Here is a 26931-nt window from a genome sequence, read left to right on the forward strand (position 1 = left end):
ATGTCAAACCCATAAACCAGTTTCTCCACAACCCATATATATGTGTGTATGCGCATATATATATATATATATATATATATATATGTGTGTGTGTGTACGTGTATATATATATGTGTGTATGCGCATATATATATATATGTGTATGTATGTATGTGTATATATATATGTATGTGTGTGTGTATATATATGTATGTGTATATATATGTGTGTGTGTGTGTGTGTGTGTGTGTGTATAAATTGTGACAGCCCCCGGGGTGGCAAGGGGGTTTCACGACAACACGGACCAATAAACACAACCAGTCGGTAGATAAATGGTGCAAGTGAGGTTTTTACTGAAGATAGAGAGTGGATAGAGGTAGGATAGACACTCAACAATACACTGTCCGCTTTCCAGAGGGATGGTCGGGGTTCACTTCCACGGTTCGGTGCACAACGGGTATTCCTCATACGGTCCAGGGCGCGGGCAGGAGCAGGGTAGTCGTACAGGCAGGGGTCGGGAGCCGGGCGGGTAGTCAGACGTTCCAGGGTGATCAAGGGGTAAGCCAGTTGTCTCCAATGCGTTTGCTGTGTCTCCGTCTCTTTCCACTCCTACTCTCTCTCTTAGTTTCCTGTGTCCGGGGCCCTTTTATAGTCCCCTCCTCCTCCTCCGATAGGGTGTGGTCGCTCCCTCGGCTCTCCTCCTCAGGTGTTGCTTGTTTGGGCTGATGGTGGTTTGGCGCTCTTTTCCACTCCCTGCCATGGGGCTCCGCCTCCATGTCCGGCAATATCGTCCCTCTACCACTTCTCCTCTGAGGTTGCCCCTCCGGCTGCCACATACCCCCCCCCTTAAATCCGACCTGGGGGGAGGACTGCTCCAGGAACCTAGGGCGTCCCGTCTAGACAGGGCGTCCGCGTTTCCATGAGCGGCCCCGGATCTGTGGACAACAGAGAAAGCATATGGTTGAAGGGATAAAAACCAGCGTGTGACCCGGGCGTTATTGTCTTTTGAACGGGACATCCATACCAGGGGGGCGTGGTCCGTGACCAGGGTAAAGTGTCGTCCCAGCAGATAATATTTCAACTCCCCCAGAGCCCATTTGATGGCCAAACACTCCTTCTCGACCGTGGCGTATCTCGTTTCTCTCGGTAATAATTTTCTGCTTACGTATGTGATCGGGTGCTCCTCTCCATCCCTCAGCTGGGACAGGACGGCACCCACCCCGGTCTCGGAGGCATCTGTCTGTACCACCAATGGTTGCGTAAAGTCCGGGGTCACCAGCACTGGTTCAGAACAGAGTACTTCCTTCAGCTTCTCGAAGGCGTCCTCGGTCTCTGCCGTCCATACGATCCGATCTGGCAGCCGGTTTTTTGTTAGGTCCGTCAGGGGTGCTGCAAGAGCAGAGAACTGGGGAACAAACCGTCGATAGTAGCTAGCTAGCCCAATGAATGCTCGTACCTGTTTCTTTGTGCGGGGGCGGGGCCATTCCCGGATCGCCTCGACTTTCCCTACCTGGGGCTTGACGCAGCCGCGGCCGATGGTGTACCCCAGGTAGTCAGCTTCCCGGAGGCCGAGGCGACATTTCTTGGGGTTGGCTGTCAGCCCCGCCCCTCGCAGAGCTTTCAGGACGGCTTCCAGTCTTTGGAGGTGAGCCCCCCATTCCTCCCCGTGCACGACGATGTCGTCCAGATAGGCTGCCGCGTATTCTCGATGGGGACGTAGTACCTGGTCCATCAGTCTCTGGTACGTGGGGGGGGCTCCGTGGAGACCGAACGGCAGCCTCTTATAGTGGTACAGTCCCATGGGCGTAGTGAAGGCCGTTTTTTCCCTGTCTTCGGGGGCTACTGCCACTTGCCAGTAGCCTTTAGTCAAGTCGAGGGTGGTGATGTATCTGGCCCTCCCGATGCGCTCTATCATCTCGTCCACCCGGGGCATCGGGTAGGCATCGAATTTTGAGATGGCGTTGAGCTGCCTAAAGTCATTGCAGAACCTGACCGAGCCATCGGGTTTCGGAACCAACACTATAGGGCTGCACCACTCGCTCGTCGAGGGTTCGATGATGTCGGCCTCCAGCATACTCTGTACCTCCCTCTCTATCGCCCCCCGGCGGGCTTCGGGGATGCGGTACGGCCTTAGCTTCACCTTCTTCCCGGGCTCGGTGATTATCCGGTGTTGCACCAGTGTGGTGTATCCGGGGTCCGGGGAGAACACGTCCCGGAACCGATCCACCATTTCCCGGACGTCCTGCTTCTGCCGGGGGGTCAACTCTTCTCCCACGGGTACCTCGACTGGCTCCGTTTTTCCTGGGAGGGTAGAGAGAGAGAAACAGAGCATGGCATCCCTACGCACCCATTTCTTGAGCAGGTTCACATGATAAACCTTCGTCGGGTGCCTCCGACCTGGTTGCCGGACTCGGTAGTTTACCGGCCCCAATTTCTCCATTACTTCATACGGCCCCCTCCATCGGGCTAGAAACTTACATTCCGCCGTGGGTACCAGGACCAACACCCGATCCCCTGGGTTAAACACTCGGGGTTGGGTTCCCCGGTTGTACACGCGGGCTTGGGCCGCCTGTGCCTCGGCCATGTGTTCTCGGACGATGGGCCAGAGGGATGCCATCCTCACCCTCATCTCCTCGACGTGGTCCACCATGGTGCGGTAGGGGGAGGGTTGGTGTTCCCAGGCTTCTTTGGCCAGGTCGAGTAGCCCCCGGGGTCGTCGACCGTACAGGAGCTCGAAGGGCGAGAATCCGGTAGATGCCTGGGGCACCTCTCTGATGGAGAACATCAGGAAGGGTAGCAGTTGGTCCCAATTCTTCCCGTCCTGGTCCATGGTTTTTTTCAACATTTTCTTCAGTGTCTGGTTGAATCGTTCTACTAGTCCGTCCGTTTGGGGGTGATACACCGACGTCCTCAGTTGGGTCACCTTCAGCATGCCACACAGATCCTTCATGATCCTAGACATGAACGGGGTTCCTTGGTCGGTGAGAATCTCCTCCGGTATTCCGACCCTGGAAAACAACATCACCAGCTCCCTTGCAATGCCCTTGGTGGCCATAGAGCGTAGGGGAATGGCTTCGGGATACCGGGTGGCGTAATCCACTATCACCAGGATGTACCTGTGTCCCCGGTTGGTCTTGGGTAGGGGCCCCACTAGGTCCATCCCGATCCTGCTGAAGGGGACGGTGATGATCGGCAGGGGCACCAGCGGGTTTCTGTGATGGGGTTGTGGGGCCACTTGTTGACATTCGGGGCAGCTCCGGCAGTAATCCTCCACGGCTTTTTTTATTCCGGGCCAGTGGAACCTGGCCCTCACCCTTTCCAGGGTTTTCTCCACTCCTAGATGGGCACCTAAGATATGGGAGTGGGCTAACTGGAGGACAGAGGGTATGAAAGGACGTGGTACCAGTAACAACCTGAGGGGGGCCCCGTCCTTTATTACTACCTGGTAGAGGAGCCCGTTATAAATGGAGAAATGTGTGGGAGGGAGGTCTCTTACCCCGTCCAGTGGTCGTCCGTCTACGGCGGCCACCTGCCGAAGGGCGTGGGCTAGGTTGGGGTCCTCCAACTGGGCCGTCCCAAACCTCCCTGTGAGGGGCCCGGGTAAGATGGGCTCCTCCGGGTCCTGGGGGAACAGCCCGGCCAGCTCCTCTTCTTCGAGGGAGGGGGTATCTGCCTCCTCGGGGATGGGTGGCGCCTCTCCTTCGGGCTCACTGGGGCTGGAGGGTCCGTCGTTCTCGACGGCTGTGGCATATACGTCCTCGGGGTTGGGTTGGGTGGCCTCCACCAACGCCCGGGCCACGGCACTGGCGACTCCTTCCGATAGGGGATCGGTGGAGATCTCCTCCCCCAGCCCACAGATGGCTTTTTTCTTGGACTTTCGGTGAGGGGTCGTACCTGGTTTCACCACCAGGCTGCGCCACAGCTCCTGGAACACGGGCAGGTCTCGGCCGACCAGCACCTCTACGGGGAGTCCTTCCACTACTCCTGCAGTGCCGACGTATCTACCCCTCGTCGTGTATATTTCGAGGGCGGTGGTGGGGTATTCGCGGGTCTCCCCATGGATGCACGTGACCGCTCGGGTGCCGGTTAGGAGCGGGTACTGAGCAAACGTAGGTCTCACCAAGGTAATCGCGCTCCCGGAATCCACCATCGCGGAGGCGTCGCGGCCGTTTACTTTGACCGGGGTGAGGGGCATGAGGTCCTCGTGAGTGGCCCAGCATCCGGTAATCAGTCCGCATGGGCGACTCCCCTCACTGGCCGTGGTCATGGGTGCGTCCTGGCGGTGAGGACATTCCCATGCGATGTGCCCGATCTCGCCGCAGTGGTAGCACCTCCTCTCTTCCGGTCCACCCGCCGGCCGACGTCGGGGAAAGCCTGGGGGAAAGGAGGGAGACACATAGGTAGTTTCCTCCGTTCTCATCTTTTCTTTGCGGGTGGACCCCTCCACTTTCGGGTTTCTTCCCCCACGCACTAACGCTTGTGCTGCGTGGTAACCCTCCATGATCTCTACCAGTTCCTCGAGGTTGCGGGGGTTTCTCTGGCCGGCCAATTTTTTTGCCTCATACGGGAGGGATCTGAGGAATTTGTCCATGACGACACGATCGGTGGGCGACACCTCGGTGGGCTCTGCGTGCAGCCAGGCCGTCGTAATCCTCTTGATCTCATGCATCTGGGCTCGCGGAGAAAGGGAGGTGTCATATGTCCATTCATGAAATCGTTGTGCCTTTAGTACCAGCGTGACCCCGCATCGCTGTAACGCTTCCGCTTTCAACACCCGGAAGTCAACTTTTCCAGCGCGCTCTAAGTCCTGATACGTTACTTGCGTTTCGTTGATCAAAAAGGGGGCTATCAACTCAGCCCAGTGCTCTTCTGGCCATTTTTCCCGGAGTGCCGTTGTCTGGAATATCTGAAAAAATATTTCCACATCGTCAGCTGCCGTCTGCTTGAGAAGGAAGCGCGCTGGGTTGGCTTTCTCCACGGTACGTTGCTCCTGTTGTGTCTGTAACATGCCCTTGATGTCGCTTTGCATCGCCTCCGCGCGTTCGGTTTGTACCGCCATATACTGCTCCATGTGTACTTGCTGTTGGTATTGTTGTTGCTGCTGTGCTTGGAGGATTTGCATTTGTACTTGCATGGCTTGTTCGTGGCGTTTTTGGGTTTCCTGGTTGCTAGCGATTAGCCCCGCTAGCAGCTCTTGAAATGGCACCGGGGTGGCCATGCTTACTGGGTTGGTCGGTCTATCGGTCAGTGTTGCCAGAACCGGACTGTGCCCACATTCTCCACCAAATTGTGACAGCCCCCGGGGTGGCAAGGGGGTTTCACGACAACACGGACCAATAAACACAACCAGTCGGTAGATAAATGGTGCAAGTGAGGGTTTTACTGAAGATAGAGAGTGGATAGAGGTAGGATAGACACTCAACAATACACTGTCCGCTTTCCAGAGGGATGGTCGGGGTTCACTTCCACGGTTCGGTGCACAACGGGTATTCCTCATACGGTCCAGGGCGCGGGCAGGAGCAGGGTAGTCGTACAGGCAGGGGTCGGGAGCCGGGCGGGTAGTCAGACGTTCCAGGGTGATCAAGGGGTAAGCCAGTTGTCTCCAATGCGTTTGCTGTGTCTCCGTCTCTTTCCACTCCTACTCTCTCTCTTAGTTTCCTGTGTCCGGGGCCCTTTTATAGTCCCCTCCTCCTCCTCCGATAGGGTGTGGTCGCTCCCTCGGCTCTCCTCCTCAGGTGTTGCTTGTTTGGGCTGATGGTGGTTTGGCGCTCTTTTCCACTCCCTGCCATGGGGCTCCGCCTCCATGTCCGGCAATATCGTCCCTCTACCACTTCTCCTCTGAGGTTGCCCCTCCGGCTGCCACAATATGTATATATATATATGTATCCCGACAGTATTCACCCCCCCCCCCCCAGCATTGAGACCCTTTTTCATCAACGAGCCATTCATCTCATCACCCCAGTTTATGCATAGGAATACACATTAAGGGCCTTATCTTTTAATTAATCTGAAGTGTGTAGACAAATATCCAGATGAGCATTACTCAGAATGAAAACCAATGTGAATGCTCAGTGCTGTCAACACAGAGAAAGGTGTCTGATTCGACACAGTACATTATCTTGTTCTGTTCCATTGTTGCATGAAAGGTGCTGATTGCGTAGCGCTGCGATAATCTCTGGTGTCCAAATGTAGACGGGTCTGCCGTTGTTCATTTGCAACGCTTGGCATGAACTTTGCCTGTGCTGCTGACACCTCTTAAGAATGAATGTGCGCCGGTTACAGACGCTCTTTGACTTGCAAAAGAGGGGTTTGTGTTTCATATTTAGCCTATTTAGAATATGATGGAATTAGCTTAATTTATCTGTTTTTCATATATTTTTAAATTGAATGTCTTCTTGTTTTGGACTGTTGGTTGGACTGGGCCCTGGTGAATTGTGATGGTATTTCTTTTCATGAATTCCTGACAATTTATAGACCAAACAATGAATCAATCAATGGGAGAAATAATTGACAGATAAGATAATTGTTAGCTGCAGCCCTAGAATGAGTGGAATCTGCTTCATTCATACAGTGTATTTCTTATACCTGTGTATACTTACAAATGACCAAACTGATTATATTCTGTCATTCAAAAATATATATTGTTAATGTATCAGCCCCAGTCTAAAGGATGTACTCCAAATGGACATTAGTTGCAAATGCACGTGGTTCCGTTTCTACTACGCTGATCGTCTGCACAGACAGAAGTGTTCATACGTTTGCCTGTACAGTTCTTTGCAGCCATGCACATGCCGAAAGTATCATGCATAGAATGAGAAACGCAGCCTCGGTGACCCTTCACAGTGGAGCCCTGACTACTGGGTGCTGCAGCTGCTCGGGGCTGGCATGGCATCTGGTTGGTTCTGTGGCTGCAGCTTTGCTGATGTGCAGACATTTAGAGCTTTGTCATACAGCAACCCACCCATGCAGATACACTGATGACCATAATAAAACAAAGTATTGCCAGGAGCCTAGATTATATGTTTATCTCTGCATATAATAGCAAGTGTGTTGTAAAAACCTCACAGTAGTTTAAATGCCTTTTGGTTTTGTAAGTAAGGAGTTTGTGGAGCCTTTTGTGACGGTTACTATCTTCTGATACATATATTTTTAGTGCTATCCCGAGCTGTAGGAAGGGAGCAGCCGAAACATTGTCAACTTCTTAATTCAAAAGATTGGACACCTGGTGTCGAGCTTTTTCCGGCAAGCACACATCTCTGTAGAGCCGGTCCTTTTTTTTCTGTAGCGCTTGTTAGCGGTCCGTCAGATGCGGTGAGTGTGCCGACAGTGAGATAAGCCACAGACGCACATCCGCCCACTGGCAGCAAATTTTAATTCCATGTGAGTCACATTTTACCTTGCGCATCTTTCAGTCAGGGATGTGTGTACGTGTTCAATGTGTTGATGAGCTGATTTATATGTCGCCGGCGTGTTGTTTTTTGGAGCGTGTGTTTATGTATAGCATGAATGAAGAACGATGGGTTTTTCAGTGAGAGATCATTAAGGTGGCGCGCTCGAGGAGCACGCCGCCTCTCTGTTTCCTGAGGAATCCATTCAGCCACCAGCTATACTTGGATCTAAATATATCCAACCCTCTCTGTGACGAGGGGGAGTCACAGGCCGAAATTGCTGTAAACGTGGAGAGAAAGTGAGTGACTTTTCCTTTGTCCCACTGTCTAGAGCTGAGCAGTCCAGTAAATGTAATACTTGTTCTTTTTGGGGTGAACAAAATGTCTGGTTTACCTCTGCCAGACCAATGGCTCAGATGATATGCTGTGGAAAGTCTCCCTGTAGCGGAGCTGTAGCTGTGTAAAGATGCTCAGGCACACATGGCTGCAGAAGAGCTTTTTCATTCCTCACTGAGTGGTCTGCTTCACTCACTGTTGCTTCATGGCTTTTATTGTTGTTCAGATAGCCAGTGAGCCAACGTTTCCGTCCGTTCCTACATGTATCCACATTTGTAAGAGTTGGCCAGTCAGCCGTATTAAAAACATCTCTCCTTATTGTGTTAGTCCATCGTTGCTGATTCAGCCTCATGCTCAAGTTTTCCAGATTCCAGATCGGGCCAGCGATGAATCAGCGTGGCTCACCAGGGCCGGTCTGTAATACAGTCATCACTTCTTTAACGGTGGTTGGAGACGGCACTTCCTGCTGCACCACACACTGGTCCCACTGGGCAGCAGCTCGTGGACCTTCGACAAAAATATTTTAAAAAGCTTCTTATTTTCCCGTCAGTGGTTCTCAACCGACTGTAACTTCTCGACTATGCGACTGTTGTTTCCACCTTCAAGAAAATCTGTCCTGCTAAACATTGCCCGTCAAAGACAAACCCACTATAGCATCAGTTGGTTGATGAAGCCAAGACTAAGTATTGGTTTCCCACCTTCATCCCACCTTGCCATTTTTTTTTCATACAGTCAGGTTTGAACTAATTCAAACTAACAAATCGCTCAGATTAATTTGATTGAAACCCATGTAGCATATTCTGACAGGGTCCTGAGGATGTGTGTGACAAAGTAGGCAGGTTGATAAAGAAGTACAGTTGATGTCACTCCACTCATCTCCGGTGCCTCCCCTGTTGGCAGCAGGCAGGTGAGTGATCAGATTTGTTGTCTTCGTCTGTGTTTGTTGTCTGCGGCGTAGAACCCAAAATGCTTTCACACACTGCTTCTCAGTTGTTTTGGTGTCGAGATTATCCGATCAGCATGGTATTCCCTTCTAGTTTCCTCCATTTCATTTAATAGCTTAGTTCACTGATGCAATAGGTCGAGCTGAGCATTTGAAGAACGCCTTTTTGGTATTAAAGCAAAAAAAGTCTCAAGTGCTCACAAACAAATGTCAAGTTACGTAACTCATAAAACACAGTGCACGAATAGATGCTGAGTGATATGATAATCTGTGCCTCCAATTTACAGCTTGTTTTTCCTCATTTGTGCACCAGTTTAGCATTTTTCAAAGGACATACATTTGCTGAGTTCCTTGTACCTACTTGTGTGGATTCCATTGGGACCGTTTCACACAAAGTCCACAAACACTGGAAGCATGTGGGGCTCGTAAAATGTCACGTGACTTGTTTCTCGTACAGACACGATGCACAAACGCGTGCAGAGCGATCTGTAAATCGGTATCTGTGCCTCTAGATTCACAACTCGTGGATCACCATTTGTAAATAAACACAAAACGAATGCATTGTCATGTTTTGACTAGAACGTCACCATTTGCATGTCTTGATGACATTCACTCAACTTAGCGTTTTAGAATGGAAATGTGCTTTTGGTTGCTAATCCCTGTTTATCAACGTTTTGCAGTGCTGAGTGAGCTATAAACACTGCATCTGTGCATTATTGTACAACAACCTTACAGTAGAGAGTTGAAAGAGTAATTTTGTTTCCTATTTTTCTTAGTTTGATGCATTCAAAGGGTCAACTTTACATCTCTAATACTTATTCTAAAAGGTCAACGCACAAGATGCAGTGAGCCCAGAGTCTGTTACTGGAAGGAGTGGTACAAAGAAATCTGTTTTTACAGCCTCTGTTACTCGCTGAGCGCAAAGCTCGGCCTGTTTTTTTTTCTTTTTTCTTCTTTATCTCTGACTTTTACTCTCTCTCAGCATTATTGGACTCATCCCTCAGATTGTTGTTCATTTTGAACCGCAGAAAGTCGGAGCTCGTCCTCTGAGCAAGTCCGTGCGAGCTTGTGAGTGTGTAAGTCCCATCTGCGCCCATAAAAGACCTTAAATCATAATCCATCAACAATCCGGCTTAAGTATTAAACACTGTTCCCCTGCAGGCTTGAAAGGTGGATGGTGAACTTTGTAGGTTGTATCCCTGCACCATCTGGATTTGCTCAAACTAACTACAGTGTGTGTATATTTTGGAGCAGTTCTGATGCTATTTTATCAGGACTTGAGCTGGGCCTGCTGGGTCCCTGGTGTGCCTGGTAACAGTCCTCCAGCTCGCGGTCTTCTCTAAAACATCTATAACCCCCCCCCCCCCCCCCACCCCTCTCGATAGCTGTGCCTGGCCTGCGCTCCAGCTGGAGTCTCGCTGTGACTGCAGCGCTGCCTGGATCTCAGCACTCGGCGTGATGCAACCAATTTGGCCGAACCTGTTCAACCCTGAAAAAAAACATCTGCAGAAGGGAGTCGCTGAAGGACTTGAAGTGCACCAATATGTCAAGTACAATAAGAAACTGTCTAAGTCACAAACACAGGCAGAATTTAGTGGATGGTTGATAGAGGGGGGGGGGGGGGGGCAGGGGTAATGGAGAGTGTGCAACATCTGTTCTGATTCTTGGAAGTGGTGCAGGTTGCAATGTCTGCATGTTCTGAGTGCTCAGGAGTCTGTTGACTCACTGTACAGATAAGACCTCCTTATCAAGGCCCGCTCACCCCTCTCACTTTCTCGTAATGGGTTCAAGCCGTAATGTGTGTCCCGAGCCCAAGACTGCTGGCGAGTAGAGTGTTCGGGTAGTCGGGCAGGACGCAGAGCTCCCAGACGTGTTTGTTTGTCATGCGTCGAGGTGGAAACTGACGTGAAAGCAAATGGAGCCGGGGAGCCGGCAGCGACTTGTGAGCAATGTCAAGTTCAACCTGTTGTTTTGGTCCTGACGGCTGTGGTTGTTGTTCTTTTAATACCACCTACCGTAATTATATGGGGTGAATAATCTGTCGCACAAGGTTGCCGTTAAGAGATTTTAGCAGTGCCCCATGGCCCGACGGAAAATATTCCAAAAATTGCTACCAAACCATAGATGGTACATCAGAACATATTTGATTGTCTGTATTTATGCAAAACTGATTCGGGCTTCCTCAGATGGAAACAATCTTTTGATAATGAATAAAAACTTGCTTTTAACATTCAAACCATAATTTTAATATTTATGACCAATAAAGTGGTCTGTCTGTTGCTTTCAGAGGGAAAATCAAACGAGTAATAGTGATGAGGTTTACCCCCGACCTCGCTCTTCTCAAACTCGTCTGAATATGTTTTTGAGAATTTTATGTAATATTAAAATGTTCGTGTCGGAGTTATTGCGGTTGAAGTGAGCTTTCAAATTGATGATCCGTTTTCCTTTGGGGGAAGAATCTGCCAGGGGTTTTTCAGTTATCCCCAATCTTGATTCAGGATTTTTCTGGCACATCTGGTACTAGCGTTTCTTAATAAACATCAAGTGTTTTGCTCTGTTCACAAGAGACCCTGAGCGCAGTTTGTCAATTATGATGATGTCAGCTATTTTCTTTTTTTTTTTTTTTCTGAAAATTGATTAAGAAGCCAGAGAAAGGTGGAAAGTTTGTTTTTCAAGGACTGGATACTTTCCTTAGCCCACCACTCTGCTTTGACATCTACCTCATTATCCTTGTGTTTGAGCTACAATCATGTTGAATTATGAGAACGTGTGGAGCTTTTCCAATGAAACCAGGTTTCTGAACGGCCACATGGAAATTTAACAAGTCCACTGGCAAATGCTGGTTCAGAGCACACTTCAAGGTTTGCATGTTTGAACATGGCCCAGCAACTTTTATTTAAAGATGAGACTACACTTGAAAACACAACTTTTGAACTTGTTCGCCGATTGTACTCCACCAGCAGAGATCAATCTCTCCTCCTCAGTTAGTGTTGGGATCTAAAGGAGCGTGTTTGGGTTATCAGCATTTAAGAAACTGAATTCTTGACATCAATAGAATTATTGATGTATGTAACAATTATTAATGATTATTAATATAAACGGGGCACCACCCTGCGAACAGGGACCAATAACTAAACGATAAAACTAAGTCTCATAATTAGTAGTCACTCATAATGTCAATAGTCTGCGTATGACTATACATTCAGTGACAGTGAAGGGTTTTAAGTTCGAGCACAGGCTACTACATACAGTCTTATCAAATACATATGCACAAGTAATCACAGACGACTGCTCCTGAAAGTATAACAGAGTTTATTGAATCAAAATAATAAATGATCAAATCAATTAATATTGCAACCAACAAACGTTATCATACAATTTTATATGCCTAAACTAAAGAATGAATAAAATGGATGAGGGTGTATGTCTGTGTGTGTATGTGTATGTGTGTGTGTGGGTCTGTGGGTGAACAGGAAGGAGTCTTACAGCTACGCTAAAGACTACAAAGATGGCGGCGTCGAGTGACGCTGGCCAAAGGGGAGGGGCCTTAAGAACTACAGCTAAAAACTACAAAGATGGCGGAGTCGAGTGACGCGGACCAAAATGGCAGTTAGGCTGCTGTATGTAATTCACGTGTGCCTGGGCAGCACGTGATGTGAGGCTCGTTTGAACGAGGTTCCCCAGGGGTAGAACTAGGAGCTGTGTGTGTGTGTGTTTCGTGAAAGGAGGAAAGAGAAAAAAGGAGCAAGAACTCGAAGTGAATCACGCTTCGGCGTGCGATGTGGTAGGGAGCCTGCTTGCTGGTTCTATCATGCATAAATATACCGCTGTCGTCTTTGAACTGCCGGTAACTTATGCCGTGATAAACCACGCACCTCAGCTCACTCGTCGAGTTAATGAAAAGAGAACTTCCACCCGGAGTGGAAGACAATGAATGAAAAGAAATCAAATAAATCCCAAGCAAACAGTCATAGTTGATACACACATACAGCGGAGCTTCTCTGCTCCGTAATGATTGCGTAATACCTCAATATCACGCGACAGTCTTAAACACACAAAAACACGGGAATATCAACATATAAATGAATGGCCTGAATTAAATTTACGTTAATTTAAGCTAAGCTATGCCCAAATGCCAAGAATCTTACTTGTAGATGCTTCGTTGCAACGTGGAAGTGTTTGTGGCAAAATGGTCCGTCTTCCTCGTCGGGAAGGGGGACAGGGGGGGGGGGGCTGCTTGCAGCGGGCGCTGTGTGTCGCACGGCGTTTGCTGGTGCGGCTTCGGTCCGTCGTGGCGTGGCTCTGGAGCAAACGCAGGTCCGATCTGTACTCGCTGCAGGGAGGACAGTTTAACTTCGGCTGAGACGACGTGGTCCGTAGGTCTCCCGGTAATCATCGGTCAGGAGAGGAGCGAGGCTTCGTCGGCTCCTCTGTGCCGGTTTGTGCACAAAATAAAAAGAAGCAGAAAGCACTGAACGAATGCTGATGCAGATTCGTTATCGCGGGCTGTTTCGTCCAGCGAAATGGCTCGTGACCTGTCAGGGTTTGATGAGGGTTCGAGGGGCTCCCTCGTGGGGGGAAAGCTGGTTCTTCTGTGGCCTGGACGGGGGTGTCCGAGCGAAGAGAGCGTGGTGTGCTCCCTGTTCGACGGAGGTCGACGGGAAAAAGCTGGATTCTCTGTGGCCTGGACAGGGGGGGGGGTCCGGGCGAGGAGAGCGGTGTGTGCCTCCTGTTAACCCCGGAGGGAGAGTTGGAAAAAGCCATGAGGTGGGGGCAGCAGATAGTTTTATAGAACAGGGGTCGAACCACAGGGGTCCTGGGTTCGCCTGGCCTTCGGCCAATGAGATTGGACCATAGTTTTTTGGGGGGAGGGGGAATTCACACCTGAGTGTGAAATTTCACCCAGAGGAGGCTTGCTCTCATCAAACTACAAGTCAGGATGAGACCTTTGCTTGAAAAAGTTAAGGCCTGATTTTCTTTGTCCACAGCACATGTTTAAGCCATAGGCCAGAGCCCAACATCCCCCCTTTGTTCTGAAGAGCGAGGTGTTGGCTTCGGTCTTTAGAGCAAACCAAGGGCTGGCATGTGCATCCATGTGGTGGGGAAACCTGAAGAGGTGAGACAGTCCAAGTGTTCCTGAGACCAAAAGCAGTGGTTAAAACAGGCAGTGTTCATTGTTCATAGAGTTCAAGGTTCACAGTGGTCAAGTTCATGGTGTTCAAGTTCAGAGTTCAAGTTCGTGGTGTTCAAGTTCAGAGTTCATTGGCATCTGGGCAGATGACTAAGGTGGCATCTGGGCAGATGACTTTAACTACTTCTACCTACATCTACTATCATACACAATTCAAATCATAGGTGAGCAAAACATTATTCCCAAATAATTCAATCGCTATTATGATGTTGTGATAATCTAGCATTGTGGCACAGTGTCAAAGAAAGTAACAACCCAAATAAAACAAAACAAAACACAAAAGAGAGAGAAGGAAAGAATAGAAAGACAAGAAGCAGGTGAGGGGCAAACAGTGGTTACTGGTTCAGCTCCTAGACAGGACTGGAGTCCGTCGGCGGAGCAGTCGTAGGTTGGCTATGTGGTGTTATGAATAGGAGGGAATCCAGTTAGTCTGTCGCTTCTGGATCTATTGGTACATGATATGTGCGTCTATCTCTCTCTCTAATCGGTAGATTTAGAGCGAGTCCTGTGTCTAAGTTTTGGAATCTATCGATATTGGAGTTGCGTTGCCAAGACTATAGGCCAGAGGTACCTGTGAGGGTTGCATAACAGTAGTGGTAGCAGATTTACAGATTTCTTAGCACGGCTAGTGTGACTAGCTAGGCTGGTCTCTCGCTGCTCCAGCTGTTGACAGCTGAGCCTTCTCGGATGAGGTCCTGGGTTAAATCTGACTGCTACGGCAGAGGTTATGTCCTCTTTGGTTACTTCTGGTAGAGTCCATAAAGCATGCAAAGGGTTCTCTATGAGAGTGGAGCATCAGTTTACAGTCGCAATGGTTTTTCAGGTCATGCAACTGTTCTGGTTGAAGTTGGATGTGTTAGCGGTTAGTGCATGTCTACAGGGTGAGTTGAAGCATGCAGTTAAACGTTAGTAGTCAATAGTAAGCTGCCATTCTGCCGGTTGGTTTCGGCACTGGCGAGATTAGAGTGTACTTCCTGTGAAGTGCATCTCTCTAAGTTTCTGTTGTCAGAGATCCCACCCCCCTCGCGCTGTTCAAGTGGCGAGGGCGGATATCCCCACGTTACCGTCAGCACTCAGGGAAATGTCGCGAACAGTTTCACTCTGGAGTGTGTCATGGCGGGCTGGTGATATCTCCCTCCCCCCACCCTCCTAATTAGAGATGGAGACAGGTCCGGCGCACAGGTCAAGTTCAGTTACCTACGGCACTGGCGACTTGACAGGCCCGGGCGATGACTCGGCTGAAAGAAGGCGGTGGTTTCATTGAACGAGCTGGAGGTGGATCATGCTGAGAGAGCAGGAGAAGAAGGCTTAGTTGACGAAAGATCTTACGAGCTAGGATGCTCGAAGGGCCTCTAAGGTTGTGGCACCCTAGAGGTGTATGCGAAAAGGTGGGGGAACACATGAGGCTCGTTTCTGACCCGGAGTCGGGTAGAGCAAGAGTGTTATGACCCCCCAGTAAGACTGAAGAATATGTATAGATATATACATAACGGGCATTGCCTTTGCGAGCAAGGTCGCCCAAGAAGGTTGAAGAACGAGGTGCGAAATGGGAGTGGTCGTTTCCGGAAGTGTGCTGAGTTCTCTTTCCCCCCCCCCTACCATGTCGACTTGGCAGCAGGGGGAAAGGTCACTTGGCTTAGTCAGGTGGGCTGCGAGTCAGCGTTACCTGATGTGTTGCCCTTGAGGGCGTCTTTCACCCCCCTGGTTCCGTCGGTCTTTCGACCGCCAGGGTCGTCTGTTCCTCGGGGGTGACCAGGGCTCGCTAGGCCAAGTCCTCTCGTCGTCTTCCGACGCTAGGTCGGAGTCGCTCGACTGTTGGATGCCTAAGACTATGGCGGTGTCTTCGTACCGATTTGTCGGCCGTCCGCGTGTCTTCCCTGCAAGTTGCGCGTACTTCCTAATCTCTGGCATGGTGAGGTTACTCGTTCTGCAGTGCATAGTAACAGCGTATCTCACGTTGTCGTGGAGATTGTGCAAGAATAGCGACTTGAAGGCATGGTCTTCTTCTAGACCTGGGGCGTTACGTCCTTGGAAGTACGCAGATCTCAAGCGGCTGAAGTAGTCTCTCGGAGACTCTAGCCTTTCCTGGGAAATGGCAAAGGCGCCGAGGGTGGCAGAAGCTGGGTCGGTGTACAGGGAGTACTCCTCCCTAAGGGCGTGACAAAGGGATGAATAGCAGTCGTGGATGCTCGGCTGGAGCGTTTCCACGAAAGCGTGGACGCTTCGCGCAGTGGTTTTCCACACTAGCTTTAGCTTTTCGCGCGATGAGGGGCGCGATAGGTCGAGGAGGCAGCGATCGATCTCCCTTAGGTAGTCATCGATGCTTGAGTCGTGATTATCGGGATTGAAGCGCTCTACGTCTTTTGCCAGAGACTCAATCTGTCGAGTACGCAGGCCTCCAAGGTTGATGGGGCCTGGGCCGTCCGAGTCGTCTGAGTCTCCATACTCGCGATGGTGGTAACGACTATCATCCTCCCTCCCTGAGGGGGATGGGGTCAGTTCTTGTCGCGTGCGTGAACTGCGTGGAGGATTGCGTTCGCCTGAGGTGGGTTTGAAGCCACTTGGGCCGACTAGGACCTGGTGTTGGTCCTCTCTCCTCCTGGTTGGGGATGTCGCTTTCAAGAAATGCAAGGTGGTTCGGGTCTCGGGGAATGAGGGAGCCGAGACCAAGAAATGACTGGGCTGAAAGGCTCGGTAGGGGGTAGCAGTACCTACCGGGGTTGCTGGAACACCTTGAAGCGCTTTCAGTTTGTCATCACTCTCTGATGCTTTAGAGAGTTCTAGGTTGACCTCTCTGAGGTCACTGCGCAGGCTACTATTTTCTGACTGTAGGGCTCTACAGTCACGTGACAACTCCTGAACCTCTGTTCGGAGTGTCCAGATCTCGCGTTGCTGCTCGTCGCTCTGTGCCCGGGTTCGGGCAGCTTGCAGCTGCATTTTCTGATGGTAGATGAGCAGTATTTCGCCGATTATGTCCTGAATCAGGCGCTCTCTGTTACCTGCTGGGTTATTTACATAAGCCACCAGCTGCTCTAATTGCTCGTCGCATAGGACAGCAGTGTATTTTGCAAAGTACTCTCTTTCCTTTGCTGTGAGTCCGAGGACATCAGCCACCGCATCTCGTAATGCGGTGTCTTCTGAAGCTACAGCTCCAGGAATGGGGAATTTCTCGTCGCTCATTTTCTCTAATGAGCACGACTCCCAGTGGTTGTTAATTCCCTAGTGTTAGAACGGAAACTGTTAGTGTTTACGGTTCTCAGTGAAATGTCTAGTTCTGTAACTTAGGATTTCTACTGTTAGATGTTAATTACTGTTAGTGTTACGGTTCATGCAGGCGCACAGTGAAATGTCTAGCTCTGTGACTTACGTTTCTACTGTTGCTGCTCTGAGGTATCACTACTGCTTTGCAGCCAGAGGTGCGAAAATGCTAATGTGGTTTAGCACTTTGGGCCTGTGACAGCTGTGTGTAACTTCTTTGAGGGATTTAAGAAAGCAAGCAAGGTATTACAAATAAACGATCAAATCTACTACACAGCTGGCTGTTAGTTTAAGAAATGAAACGAATAATTAAACCTGGAAACGAAATAATATTTCGAGAAGGGAATTAAAGATTAAGATTAAAAATCTGGATTTAAAATCAAAAATTTCATTACAATAAGACAGGATTTTGAAGATCAAAGCCTACCTATTTTGGGAAATAAGTTTCAGGAATTTGGATCATTCAAAAGAAGAAGAAAAAATAATTTTTCGAAAAAAAATATTTTTTGGAAAATTAATTATTCAAAAATAATTATGGATTAATGTGCATATATACTGTAACAAAACTGGAATAACGTAGCCTCACACGGGGCACCATTATGTTGGGATCTAAAGGAGCGTGTTTGGGTTATCAGCATTTAAGAAACTGAATTCTTGACATCAATAGAATTATTGATGTATGTAACAATTATTAATGATTATTAATATAAACGGGGCACCACCCTGCGAACAGGGACCAATAACCAAACGATAAAACTAAGTCTCATAATTAGTAGTCACTCATAATGTCAATAGTCTGCGTATGACTATACATTCAGTGACAGTGAAGGGTTTTAAGTTCGAGCACAGGCTACTACATACAGTCTTATCAAATACATATGCACAAGTAATCACAGACGACTGCTCCTGAAAGTATAACAGAGTTTATTGAATCAAAATAATAAATGATCAAATCAATTAATATTGCAACCAACAAACGTTATCATACAATTTTATATGCCTAAACTAAAGAATGAATAAAATGGATGAGGGTGTATGTCTGTGTGTGTATGTGTATGTGTGTGTGTGGGTCTGTGGGTGAACAGGAAGGAGTCTTACAGCTACGCTAAAGACTACAAAGATGGTGGCGTCGAGTGACGCTGGCCAAAGGGGAGGGGCCTTAAGAACTACAGCTAAAAACTACAAAGATGGCGGAGTCGAGTGACGCGGACCAAAATGGCAGTTAGGCTGCTGTATGTAATTCACGTGTGCCTGGGCAGCACGTGATGTGAGGCTCGTTTGAACGAGGTTCCCCAGGGGTAGAACTAGGAGCTGTGTGTGTGTGTGTTTCGTGAAAGGAGGAAAGAGAAAAAAGGAGCAAGAACTCGAAGTGAATCACGCTTCGGCGTGCGATGTGGTAGGGAGCCTGCTTGCTGGTTCTATCATGCATAAATATACCGCTGTCGTCTTTGAACTGCCGGTAACTTATGCCGTGATAAACCACGCACCTCAGCTCACTCACCGAGTCGAGTTAATGAAAAGAGAACTTCCACCCGGAGTGGAAGACAATGAATGAAAAGAAATCAAATAAATCCCAAGCAAACAGTCATAGTTGATACACACATACAGCGGAGCTTCTCTGCTCCGTAATGATTGCGTAATACCTCAATATCACGCGACAGTCTTAAACACACAAAAACACGGGAATATCAACATATAAATGAATGGCCTGAATTAAACTTACGTTAATTTAAGCTAAGCTATGCCCAAATGCCAAGAATCTTACTTGTAGATGCTTCGTTGCAACGTGGAAGTGTTTGTGGCAAAATGGTCCGTCTTCCTCGTCGGGAAGGGGGACAGGGGGGGGGGCTGCTTGCAGCGGGCGCTGTGTGTCGCACGGCGTTTGCTGGTGCGGCTTCGGTCCGTCGTGGCGTGGCTCTGGAGCAAACGCAGGTCCGATCTGTACTCGCTGCAGGGAGGACAGTTTAACTTCGGCTGAGACAACGTGGTCCGTAGGTCTCCCGGTAATCATCGGTCAGGAGAGGAGCGAGGCTTCGTCGGCTCCTCTGTGCCGGTTTGTGCACAAAATAAAAAGAAGCAGAAAGCACTGAACGAATGCTGATGCAGATTCGTTATCGCGGGCTGTTTCGTCCAGCGAAATGGCTCGTGACCTGTCAGGGTTTGATGAGGGTTCGAGGGGCTCCCTCGTGGGGGGAAAGCTGGTTCTTCTGTGGCCTGGACGGGGGTGTCCGAGCGAAGAGAGCGTGGTGTGCTCCCTGTTCGACGGAGGTCGACGGGAAAAAGCTGGATTCTCTGTGGCCTGGACAGGGGGGGGGGGTCCGGGCGAGGAGAGCGGTGTGTGCCTCCTGTTAACCCCGGAGGGAGAGTTGGAAAAAGCCATGAGGTGGGGGCAGCAGATAGTTTTATAGAACAGGGGTCGAACCACAGGGGTCCTGGGTTCGCCTGGCCTTCGGCCAATGAGATTGGACCATAGTTTTTTGGGGGGAGGGGGAATTCACACCTGAGTGTGAAATTTCACCCAGAGGAGGCTTGCTCTCATCAAACTACAAGTCAGGATGAGACCTTTGCTTGAAAAAGTTAAGGCCTGATTTTCTTTGTCCACAGCACATGTTTAAGCCATAGGCCAGAGCCCAACAGTTAGGATACAGCAGTGTCCCATGACATGACCACTTCTCATCCTTGTTTCAGGCACAGCTTCCTGTGACCTTTGCATTTCCAACTGAAGAGCGTAGAGTAGAAATGACGGCCAGTCCTTTCTGCCTCATTTCCCAGTAAAAAAGATGAGCTTTGTCTTTGAGATCATGGTTTAGAACAGTAAATTATGGCTTCCAACAGGTGGTCTCCAGATGATTGCCTAGGAGCTGCCTGTTTCTGCTGTGAAGAAGGGCTGGTTTACACTGAAGTGGTATTCAAATAAGAGCAAGGCTACAGCAAAACGATCTGGACAGTAGTAATGGCAAAATAAATGAGCTTCAGGGAAATTTGAAGCGTTCGTATGTCTGATACAAATTAATTTGTTTCTTGCAATAACTGCTGAGAATTATACAATTGTAATAGACTATCCCTATCAGAACAATAAAGGTCTACTGTTAAAGCAATAAGTACTTACAAATAACAGAATAAATCATTGCTTTAATGTCAGTCTAAGAAAAACGGGTAATGAGGAAATATGAAACGTTTTGATGTTCGATAAAATTGTGGATACGGTTTTTTTCATTATGGTATTATTTTTAAAGGAAGGGTTAGTAATCTTGAGAAACTAGCAAGATTACACTGGATTAAAAAAATGTATCGAACCTAAAAACCCAACCCAGGGTTGACGACTCTTTTCCGATGAAAGTAGCTTCCATTGCTAGCTCCTAAAGTTGCTAAATCTAGCAAGAAAGTCACAGGCAGGTAGCCAGGCAGGTAGGCAGGCAGGTAGCCAGGAACATTACAGTCCTGCGACATCCACAGGTTTTGATTGATTGATTGCTATCAGGATGTAATGAAAATTTCAACAAGAATATATCAAAAACTGTTTTTGGAAAAGATTACCCACCCTGCCTATCTGAATCTATATGACAAAAAGAAAATGTCATATTTCATTATTTAGCTGTTTTTAGTTGTTTTTTTTACTGCTGCTTTTTCTCATCTGATGTTAGTGAAATTTAGTTTTAAGCTCTGTCAGACCGACTGCTCAGAACACACCTCCCAACAAGCTGTTGTAAGAACTGAACAGCTCATGCTGTGATAAAGAGTCTGGTAAACTAGTTAGCAATAGAGCGCAAGTAAAGAAGGGGTTGGAAATGCTTTTGCCACTCTAAGTTCTAGCAGCACCAATGCCAACTTGACCAAGTCAGCCGGGTAGAAACAAATTTGACTAAGCATAAAAACGAGCAGTTACAGGATTCTGTATGAAACCTCTTCTATGAACAAGGCTTAGTAACAATTTCCATTTTATGTTTTTAATGGTGGTAAATAACGTCATGTTTGAAATCTGTTCAAAAGAACACTTTTGGAACATCATGGTTTGTGTTGGTTAAGTGATAGTTGAGCTCCTCCGACAGGACTGTGGAGATACACCGGACAAAGACCCCATTTACTCTTAGAGTAACTGTCAGGAAGCAGTCTGTGGAAGTAGCCACTCGCCGTCTGATGATCTTAATACATCTATGGTCCGTCTCCTCTGTCCTTGTGTTAACGGCAGTTGGAGCCGTACTGAAATTAGTGTTGTCTGTCAAATACAAGAAACACCGAACGGCTGTAGAGTTTCCCAGATATCTGATCAGTTCAACCACTGAATGATCTGTGTGGGTGTGAGAGCAGCTAATAAGACACAGAGAGAAGGGAGGAAAGAAGAGAGAGTAAAGTAGTGCAACGAAGTTAAGAACCAGCCATCCTATGTTCATTGGTGGTGGACCATAATGTCTAATACTCCTGCGTCTGTGCGCTATGCGTTCTGTGCTGGCATCCTTTGCCCCCGCCAGGCATGCATAGCACTGCAGCAGACATGTGTAGCATGTCATTTCTTTTTGATTTGGACCTGTGGTTTTTAAAATCCTTTTGTCAAGCGGTCTTTGATTTATTCGATTGCCGTGATTCAATAGTTCCATACAAGTTCGTCCCAACACAATTCCAGGACTGGAAAGAAATTGTGGATGAAGAGTTGGATGATGCAGAGAAGCTCTTTTGCCTAGAATTAATAAGATGGTGGCTGTTGTTGTATCAGGATGCGGGGTACTTATCCAGAAAACCCATCTCTGCGGCTCCGCAGACGCTCTGCGCAGGCTTTTTCCGCAGAAGTATGAATTAGGCATTAGCATCTAACTGTTCTTGCAAATGACAATTCCACATAGAGAACGTTGTAGGTCTGCAAGATGTTGGCGATGAAAAGGAAAAATATTTCTTGAAATGATGGGAACTCCTGCTGTGTGCCAGAGGATCATCCCAGGAAAAACAGACAGTGTTTAGAACATTGTGTTTTACCAATTGGTGGGATAATCCAAAATGGATTATTTATATATATATATATATATATATATATATATATATATATATATATATATATATATATATATATATATATATATATATATAAATAAAATGTCATGGAATTGGTGTTGTGCGCCTATAATATATAGATTCCCCTGCCTTGATTTAACACCCAGCACGGCGGTGAGCAGACGCTGCCTTTATCTGAGTCTGTGGTCTGCAGCGGGCCAGGCAGCCTGCTAGCGATTAGCACACAGACGGACCGGGCTCCTGCCTGTGTTGCCCTTTCAGTTGTGGCTACTCTGCCAGTATCTGCTCACTGGCCCACCACAACACTCCTAATAGCTTTAGCCCGCTGACACACACACACACACACACACACTGGAAACAATCTAAAGCGGAAGAAAATTGGCACAGGAAGAAAGTGGCCAGAGGTTTGGGCCGCACTCCCTGTATTCTTATTATTGCAGCCCACGACTGTAATTACAATGTTAACACGGAGCTCTTTGGACCAGACCCGCAGGACTTTGTGGACAGAAAGTAAGAAAACATGGGGCAAGAGAAAGCCGGTTAAAGAATGAAGTCATGAAGAGGGGATCTTGGGGCAAAGGGGGAGGGGCATATGTGCCTTTTGGCCAGTGTGTGTGTGTCATAACTCTTGTCATGTGTTGTGCCGCGCGCCGCAGCGCAGTGTTTCGACGGTTATATCAGTGGAAAATTACTCGTGGTTGTTTTTCTGTGATGGGTCCAGCTCCTCTCTCTGTCTCTCCTGACAGACATTCCACCGCTAGGCACTGGAGATTTCTCAAATTCTTCCCCGTGTCACTCACCGGAGTAATGTTGCCAAAGCCCACACCTCCACGTATTGAAAAATCATATCGGCTCATGATAGACACTGAGATATCGGACACATTGTTAATATTAGCCAGGGTTGTTTTTGTAAGCGACACACTAGCCAGTGATTACCACACATCAGCGCCCTGTGTCACTCATCTCAGGTCTCCCATACAGATCAAACGGATTAGATTAATCACCAAACACTGTTGGAAATGGGCTGAAACATCAAAGTGATTCAGAGAAATCACACTTTTCGCTTCCATTTTTCTCATCAGGTGATAATGACCAAACACAATTTTTGGTTCCTAATGATAATGATGATGGATTTGATTATGGCAGTGGCAGTTTTTGTTATGAATCAATCTCTCTAAAAGCAAAAAAAAACACTTTGGATTGGACCGGTTGTTGTTTTTTTAGGCCAGGTCGCCAGTTTCCACTGCAGAGGACGGGTTAGTTAAGGAGCCTTGGCCAGAGGTGTGGGCAGATTGAGATCATCGAGGTCAGCCTGTAGGCCGATAGCAGGACCGGGTGGAAAAGGCAGTGTCTGAGGACACAGAGACATCCAAGAGGTCCGCACACATACACCGCATACCAGCAGATAGGTCTGTTGCCCAGGGATTCTCCAGGTCCTTTTAAAGGCCGTTGTAAATCATGGAGTCTGTTACGTAACCTGAAACCAAACCAAAAAGTAATAAAGATCTTCATGATTATTAGAAGGCGCTTTTTATGTTCATCTTTTCACAGCAGCTCTTAAAATTAATAGAAAACACATTTGCTAATGCATTATGCATTTCTTATTTAAACTCAATTATTTGTTCATATTTTTGTTTTAGCGGTTCTGAACTTTCATATATATATACAGACACACATGTATAACACTAGTAGGTTACTAGTGTTACATTTTAATACTGTAATTGGTGATTAACATTATTTATGTTACCTTAACTTGCCATGCTATTAGCTAGCTAACCTTTCTAAGGTCACAGAGCTAGCTTCGCCAATATTAGCAACTTAATGTAATGAATGAATTATCCGAGATGTTAACGGTTCAATAATCATGAAGACAAGACAAAACAATACTGGAGACTTAAAAATATTCTATTTCGTCATAACGGACACATTAACCTACAATAGACAGTACAATATAGATGGATTGCGATTCACTGAACTTGTATAGAGAAGCGTGTTTCCACCACTTCACAAAAAATACTGTATTATGCTGCTAAATTACAGTAGTCTGCTGTTATGGTTAATTGACAGCATTGACTGTTCATTTACATGCGAGGGATGAACATTTAACTGTATGTTACAGTTATTATGAAATACTGTGAGATACGGTTTTAAATCCACTGTAAATTCACAGCAATTCATTACAGTGTATTTTTTAATAATAAAAAAAAGGAAAACAGTTTTGGACATATCGTTGTAAACCACAGGCTTCTTGGTGAGTGTTTCCCACACCATTGGGTGACTGACATTTTAGAGCGATTGTTTTTAGGAGATGCTTGTCAAACATTTGTCGCTTTGCAACATTTAACATTTGGAAGGACCCATTGTTTGGATAAGTTTGTTTTCCTCTCAGAAAGTGGAAGCTAGCCAGCTAGGCTAACTAGCTTCCACTCGGAAAGATGAAGCAATTCAGCCGAGCTTGCAAACATTTGCACTGATTCCCACCAGATGTTACTTTTCAAAGACAACGAGAGAGGCTGAGGGTGATAATTGTGTCGAGCCCATGTACTTGTACTCTTAAGTGGAGTGTATCCTGTCGCAGCACATTGGCGCTCTGCAGCTCTTGTATTGTGTTAAATTGTTGTTGGCATTCGTCAGACCAGTGTTTGTTGCTTAGAGTGTGTTCTGCATTGAATTTCTGCTGCAACATGCCGGGGTGGTTTTCTTTTTTTATCCCAGTCCATCACTGGATACGGCTGTGGTGATGATGATGATGGCAAATTAGCAGAAAACACTCGTGTATTGATATGTACGCCCAGTATGTATGAATCATGGCAAATTATTTTGAGACTGTCACAACTGGATTAGTAGTGGCTGTTATAAAAGAGACTAATAGATTTGGGACATGAAATTCCTTTTTTCCCCAAACCTCACTTTGCACAGTATTGAGGGCAGCCGGATGCAGTCGCCTCTGTGATGTCCTTATGCTTCGGTAGGAATGTCACGGGCACTGGGACCCATTAAACAAGCTTCCTGTTGTGGAGGTTTGTGTTAGTCGTCATAGCTTCCTCATGTTGTATTGTGTCCTGTGGTGACTATTGAGGTGGTTTAATGAAATTGTGGTGTTGTATTTTGATGCTACTGCCACCATAAAGCACCACTGTATGCTAAGTATTTGCTTTTTGATTATTGTTTTTATTTCCATAAAATCTCCTTTTCATTATCCAACACTATTATGAGTACATAGGCAGAAGACATTCTTTCCTTGTCTTCGTTGCTTAGAAGTATTTATGAGGTATGTCAACAAAGTCATAAGCTGCAAAACCAAAGCAGGTTATGATGTGAAAATTGTACAATATGATGTCGCAGTGAGCGAAACCGCTAATCCTCACATTGGAGGAACTGGAATCAGAAAACATAAATTCTCTTCGTCTAGTAGAGTCGAATCATCACGGTCACATGACTTTAACACAACTTAGCACTGTAAGCTCCACTACGGTCATTTTTATTGTAGGGCTACGGCGATGGATTGCGTCATACTCTGGGATAGATAGAGGACTATAATATTTTACTAGAGTAAAATGAAAGTACAAATTTAAAATGTTCTCAGAGTAAATGGTACTGCTGTTTTTATTTTGTTCATTCTCACACAGTTTATCAGGACTTGTTCACGTGGCTTTTGTTTTTACTCTGACGGATGCGATCCTATTATAAGTAATCGTAAAAATCGCGGATGCACTTTTTGACACCTGTGATATTGTCTAGCAAGCTTACCCGAACGACGCGCAGTAGTCAACTCGCGTATTTCTACCATATATGTGGAACAGCCTATATATATTTGTCATATATCAGTTTTATGAATGCAGGGCCACATGGTGGTGGCCTCTGGCCCATTGGTGGCCTGCAGGCCGCTAATTCAATAGGCATGGTATAGTCCGTTTCATAGGACCTCTGACAGTAATTGAATGATTTTTATGACCTTACTGTCCGCTCAAAACATGCAGCAGAGCTGTCACCAAGTTGGAGTGTGTGCAGTAGCAGTCGTGTGTCTGTGTGTACACACCGATGGAGGCGGTGGTGCGGTGTGGTTGCAGGGCATAAAGGTAGAGAGTGTGTGTGTCGGGGAGGAATTGAGATGAATTGGTTTTAATGGGACTTTGGGACGTTTGGAGTTATTTCTGTCTGAGGTCTCCTCTGGCGTCCTGGCTCCTCTGGAGGATGGCTTGGCCCAGCGCCGAGGCTGTTCTCCCCTCTCTGCTCTGCTCTTTCATCCTTGCACTCTCGCTCTCTTTCTCTCTCTCTTTCCTTCTCTGTCGTGAGAGAGATAGCGAGTGATTGTATGGCAGTGAGTGTTTGTGTTTCCTCCCACCCTGCTTCCCTCCCAGCACTGTGATTTTACAGGGCCTCCGGTTCGCCGAGCACTCACCCCTCTCCACTAATCGCAGAGTGCCACTTTAAAGGCCCCAGCCAGTAGTCAAGCCTCGTCCCGGCTCTCATTTGTCACGGAGATCACATGGTGGCGCAAGAGTTAGGACCCTGTGGTGGCCGCGCAATTACAGGGTCGGCGGATCCAGCGGCAAGGACGACTCCTCGGTGGCGGCACAGAACTTCAACTTCCTCCTCGTGGTGCGTTTTGATGGACGGCCTGGAGAAAAAGAGGAGGCATACTATATGGGAAGACGATGTGTCACTTACAGTCAAGCATGTGTGTACGTGCGTGCACCCTTACAGTACAAGCAGACTATTTAGTTTTTGTCATCACCGCTATTTTAATGTTTTTCTCGACCAATTTAGTGGCGTAAAAATACAGATCCAGCAAATAAGTGTTGGCAACTTCTTCTGGAAGGACTCGCGTG

The 26931-nt window shown here is 47.5% G+C and overlaps 1 protein-coding gene across 1 annotated transcript in view; it reads left to right on the plus strand.

The window, feature by feature from the left end:
- The window catches only part of bckdhb (branched chain keto acid dehydrogenase E1 subunit beta), a 56123-nt gene that overhangs the window by 15710 nt on the left and 13482 nt on the right, over positions 1-26931 (plus strand). The window lies entirely within an intron of this gene.

The sequence above is a fragment of the Melanostigma gelatinosum genome, assembly GCF_949748355.1.
Source record: "Melanostigma gelatinosum genome assembly, chromosome: 9".
NCBI classification, from domain to species: domain Eukaryota; kingdom Metazoa; phylum Chordata; class Actinopteri; order Perciformes; family Zoarcidae; genus Melanostigma; species Melanostigma gelatinosum.